At 33.0% G+C, this 6,200-nt stretch overlaps 1 long non-coding RNA gene across 1 annotated transcript; it reads left to right on the forward strand.

The window, feature by feature from the left end:
* Positions 1 to 2,830: 2,830 nt before the first annotated feature.
* Positions 2,831 to 5,941, forward strand: LOC135765234 (uncharacterized). Its single transcript, XR_010540573.2, has 5 exons — positions 2,831 to 3,116; positions 4,621 to 4,677; positions 4,765 to 4,828; positions 5,116 to 5,177; positions 5,337 to 5,941. It is a non-coding gene; the product is annotated as an uncharacterized lncRNA (long non-coding RNA).
* The last annotated feature ends 259 nt before the right edge of the window (positions 5,942 to 6,200 follow it).

Below are 6,200 nucleotides of genomic sequence, written 5' to 3' on the forward strand. Positions count from 1 at the left end.
TTTACTTAAAAGTATACCAGTACAAATATAAAAATGCATCCTCAAATGTAGGTTCATAATACCATATAGCATTTACAGTGGATGTTAATTTAAATCCTTACTCATTTAACTGGAGTATAAACTACTGCTTGGTAAGTACACTATAAAAATACACTTAAACTATGAGTAAAATACATGGCAGCATAGCAAACATTTACCATGAATTAAAATAATGTTAAACATCCTTAAAAAGTAAATGCTAACTGATTTCCTAGCAAGTAGCAAGCCAAACCTTTACAATTATGCTAAAATATCCTGATTCATATCCTTATTTTTTTAAATGTTAAAAAAAACTAACAGATTTCTCTAGATGTCAGCACTTTACATTTTACAAACCAGTGTCTGACTTTTATTTAAAACTTCTTAAGAATTAACTGAGGTTAAGATGTTGATGTCTTATTCAAAAATAACAATAAAGTTTGAAGTCACTGTAATTGAGTATTTGTTTATAGGCTCTTGACCCTTTACTTTTTAAATTATTGTTTTCTCTTACTGTTATAACTATTATTATTATTATTATTATTATTATTACTATTCATAACTGTGCAGCCAGTTATTTTACCATTTTTTACAGTGAAGGTGTGTGATCATAATAATTCAGGCAATTTTCAATAAAACATTGTTCCACTTATTTAAATACTTAGTTTTTTTTTTTCAATTTGATCTTATTTGATTGTAGTATTTGCCGCCGGTCATTTAACAGTATTACAATTTTTGGTTATTGTATTCATTATAGGTCATTTATTTTTATTATACATTCTTTTGTACGTAATTTTAAATACAGATAAATATACTGTATAAAAATTCAGTATTTTTTCCATATAAAAATGTCAAATAATTTAATTTGTTATTAGTGTCATAATAAATAGAAAAAAAAATTGTCATAATAAATTGATAATTTTATGACAATAAAATTGTCATAAAATTATTTTTATAATTTAAATTAAGTTGTTAATTTAGAGATAATTCTACAGAGTTTGTACTACAATTTAAAATAAAAGAAAATAACCTGAAAAAATCATACTGTTTTCCCTAAAATAAGGATTTTTTTGTGTGTAGAAATATGATTACCTCCCCAGTCAACCAGTTGTGTGGTTTCAGGGTTTTGAACCCTGTTACACGCAGTGTATATGTGACGTCCTTGTTAACTGATTGTATCACTGCAACCACCACTTCACAGTCCTTTGAATTCCAAAAAGCCTAAAATTTTGGATTGGAAACAGAAATAAAACAACACTCACTGCACAACAAAAAAATACTTTAACACAGAGGCGATTCTAGGGTTAGAGCTTTAGGGGTGCTGAGCACCCAATGAGCTCCGCTACCACCACCCGCTCTTTTTTCCTACAGAAACCAATAATATGCCTATTGTAAAATAACTATCATTTTAACATTGGTTCAACTAACTCCAAAATAAAGATTTTTTTGGAGACCTTTCAGGCATGAAAATGGGTCAGGGGTGAAAAAGATGAGAAGAGAGCATGCTCCCCCTTAGAATTTTTTTTAAATAACATATTTTAAAGCATCAATCTGATGAGTTTTCAGATGCATTTTTTTGCAAACCTTTTTATTTCTAATTAATGATGAGCTAGCACATTTTTGCTATTAATGCCATATTAAAGTCTCAGGACAAAAGGTGGGCTACACCAGCAGTGTGGGTATGGTTTTATGTGTATCGTTTTAAGCCTTTGTCAAAATGACAAATCTCCTAATTTATAACTTTTATGCCTACAACATATGGTAGGTTTATTAATAGTTTGTTCATTTGCAGCTTTTCTTTTAACAGTCCTTTAATTGAACCATTACATTACCTTTACTATATGTCTAAAACAAAACACTTGTGACTCCTGCACTAAGGGTTAAAAACGTTATCCCCTTCATATTAGTCTATATGTGACAATCTAAAAAAATATTTATTGTCTAGTTTGATAGTCAGACAGTTAGTGATTTCACACATAACTTACCGGTAGCCTACTGGTGGTATACAGTGATATGTAGTTTGTTTTCACTCTGTTCCAAACGCCATGTTTTCATGACGACTGACCAGAAAAGACGCACGTGATGTCATGTTTACATGACTCCCGATTGTTATAATAAGTCTCAAATTAACGATAAATCATATAATAAACTTTAACAACGGAGACACACGTATGACGCACTGCATGCGTCTTGCGGAAGAACATTGTAACCGGCGCTACTTCTCTCCGTTTAAGTCTATGGACGAGTCACCCAGGTACTGTACTACTCCGCAGCGCGCGGGTACCCGCCGGACTAAAATAATCCGAAAATAAACACTTATTATACATGTACCATGGTGATTCATTATAAGACAAAAACACGGCTTGAAAGATTGATTCGTGATGTACTCGCTCATTATAAACATAACGTAAACATTTTGTAAGATTTGAACAAAAAAGTTGCATCACAACACTTTTAACTGATTCTCTCTCTGCGTGTGTTTCGCGCTCGGGCTAAGCGATGGTACAGAGAAGTAGAAGAAGAGGATGACACCATTTGCTAAGCGGGGAGGTTTTCATTTTCTACCTTATTATTCATTTTAAACCACAAACTACGGAGTATGTTTTGGACATTATTTAACCTGGTCAAAAACGAACGAACATTTTAGAATAATTAAATTTCTTGTCCCAAGTTTTAGGGGTGCTGAGCTTCTTTTTAGGGGTGCTGAAGCACCCCTAAAAAGGGGCTAGCCTCGCCCATGCTTTAACATATATATGTCAAATGGCTGGTTACTTTTTGTATATTTTCATTTACATACACTGTTAGATGTCGCTGTAGATTTAGCAGTACATTACTGTAAAAATCCACAGTACTATACTGTATGTGTACATTACAGTACAGTACTGCAGTTCATAATGCATTCTGGGTAAATTTGTTTGAGCGGGAAAATTTTACAGTATCTTTTGGTCTTGATGTAACCTTGCTGTAGCCATTGCTGTAATGTGCCAGGTGTACTTGCAATAATCAGAGAAAGTGCGCCAACGTCAAATCACACAGAGGGAGAGAGAGCACAACTCCTGGCTGCAGCTGAAGGAGGACGATTGATTTCTGGCAGTTCGGTAAGTTTGAAATATTTCTGTTTCATGAAAACTTAATTTTTAGTTTAAGAATTTTGTCAATAGTTTGTCACAATATTGTTTTAAACGTGCAATGAGAGAGAAAAACGGTCGCCAACAAAGTTTCAATCTCCCTCAGAAAGTAAGCTAACGTTACACACAGATGTCTACCGCTGCTTTTACTCGCTTTACACCTTTATTAATGAATATAGGATTGTTTTAACTAAATTATGAGGGTTTTGGTGAGTTTATATTGTGTTGAAAGTGTGGTGACAATGAAACTATTTTTAACGAAATGGACAAAGACCACCCGCCAGCGTGATCTTGCGGTCCCAGCATAATGGTCGTTTATCTCGGCGTTTCATCCGTTCAGTTAGCGTCAGAGAAAAGTATTAAGTTCGACTGTTTGGCAAGGCTGACTCGTGGTTGTAAACAGACAGGACTTGTCACACCGTACACAGCATACTGTAGTACCGAACTCCTCCACAGAAGTGAAAACAAGAAACCTCATATTTAACTGGATACATGCATCGAACTCATCGCAGCTTTAACTTCGACCAAATATCATTCAGACCTGGGCTCATCTTAATATCAGATGAACGAAAGGGATTGCCGCGCTTATTGTTGTTGTTATTATATTACGGTATATCAGCAAAAGCAGAGAATATCTTCTCTTAAGCGTTTTACACGCCCAGTAAGTTGTCCAATACATTTTTATGGCATATTGTTTCCACCACTTCAGATGCATTACATGCAGTATATATAAGTTTCCAAAACGCATCAAATCAATGCACGAAAAGAGAATGGGCTCCGCATTTACGTACCTTTGTCTTCTCGTCTCTGTCATCTGATCCTTCATCTCTGGATGTAAAATAGTCCATAATAACATCGTGTAGGAAACTGGCATCACCAGGATTGCTCAGATTTAGGCGATCATGTTAATCTTTAAAGTGAGCAGCCAGCTAGCTACTAACTTAGTTAAAAAACTTTGCGTGAAATAGCGTGTTACACAGCAGCCGGTCCGGGTTAAACATTAGGGGCAGTCTTTTTACCTTGTCACTATAAATCGCTATTTTCTGCACTAAACGAGACATTTTCAGAGATTTTCTGTAGACAAGATGTTATAGAATAATAAGAAAAAAAGACTTATTTAGATATTTATATGTAATATATAATATAACAACTAATATATATATATATATTTGTTTTACAACTGACTAAACACTTACAGAAAGGTTTTATTTGTTAGCATAGCATGATATTAGATTTAAACACTTAATACATTTTTAAATCAATCACTTTGTCTCTGCACAATGAACATTATCAAATATTATTAATGTTGTAAAATATATTGTTCATTGTAAGTTCATATTAGCTAAGGCATTACCAAATGTTAAGGAATAAACTATTGTAGTAAAGTGTTACTAAATTTTTTTTTACCATTTCCTTCACAATGTCTACTTATTTCTATGGCTAACAGATTTTGTAACATTTGTATTTTTTACAGTCTTACCATTGCTTGTAAGTCGGATTGGGTAAGATGGATCATCTTTAAAGGCACCAGGCAAGTACATGATGTACAGTTACAAGTCATGTATTTTTTGGCTGACTTTTTATTTGTAGTTTACCTGAGTGTCATTGCACTTTTCAGGAGTTAAGGCAGATGTGGAGGCACAACGGGTGATACCAGACACACACCAAGCACATTATGTTCGGTAAGTTTGCACTTTACCACTACAGTTTCTTTAAATACCCATGTATACACTCATTCACAATTCCCACACACAACACTGTAACACGACCATACACAACATGTACACAATTGTCTTAGTTTGCCATGTAGAAATATACAAACAGAAATATTCAGACTTTGGTTATAAGAAATTTAATTTAATAATTGTATTTATTTAGCAGAGGTGTCCCTGGACTTTATTGACAAAAGATTTTGTTTTCAGAATAAAAAGTTGTGTCCAAATCAGTAACAATTGTACTTTCTGTTCAGGACATTCAATCATGACAGGATCCAGGTGGATGCTGTCCATTGAGGAAAGAGTTTGTTCAGCGGTAAGTAAATCTTCTGTATTTTAATGTAATTAGGTGTGGAACAGTAGAATAAGAGCAAAAGGTTTCAGAATAGGAGTAAGTTCAAGGCTGAGTTTAGTTTTTTAAAAATCTTTTTCTATCTTATATTTGTTGACTTAATGTTTATGATATTTCTAACAGGTTTCTGGATAGAATTAATTCCAAAGATGGGAAAAAGTGCACATCCAGACAAGGAGCAAGCAAAAAGACAAGGAACTTGGTGCAGAGAAAAGCTGTGGCCATTAACCCCCATGTGAACAGCTTCATGCAGTCCCTGATTGAGTTCGAATGGACGACTTCAAAGTAAAGGCCACTGTGGTCTGTCTGCCACAGTTTAATTTTTAATTTATTTTTAGTGTTCAATGAAATTCAAGTAGAATATTTAAAACTATGGGCCAGTGTTCTTTTTACCACAGTGAAATGTTACCTTTTAGTCGATGATGGACTTTAAACTGAAAACTTCAAACTATGGACCAGTGTTCTATTTGCCAGAGTTAAATATGTTACAGCAGGGGTCTCCAAACTTGTTTATACTTGTTGATTTTATTTTATTTAACTTGTTTATATGTTTATTATTGTTTAAAATCTTGTTTTAAATATGTTTTGTTTCAATTAAATGTTTTTTTTTAAATAAAATTTTGATACATACATTGCTTGGATTGCCTTTTAATTCATTATGTTTTAATGTAGCATTTTTACCATATTAATAACTATAGATTTAAACCTAAATATCTAGCTATTATATATAATATTATTGTATTAACTGTAATAAGTAATAAATAGTATTTATGGGTCAAAATAGACATTACAGTAAATTACTGTAAAAATAGACTACTGTAATAAAATATTGTAAAATTACAGTACAGTACTGCTTTGTAACTATACAGTACTAGTTTGTGTACTGTAAAATGGCATTACAATACAGTACTGTAAAACCAAAATACAGTAACTTACTGGCAACCGTGCTGCCAGTACCGTACTGTAAAAATACAGGGAAATCGTTAA

Source organism: Paramisgurnus dabryanus, chromosome 6 (assembly GCF_030506205.2).
Source record: "Paramisgurnus dabryanus chromosome 6, PD_genome_1.1, whole genome shotgun sequence".
Lineage (NCBI taxonomy): Eukaryota > Metazoa > Chordata > Actinopteri > Cypriniformes > Cobitidae > Paramisgurnus > Paramisgurnus dabryanus.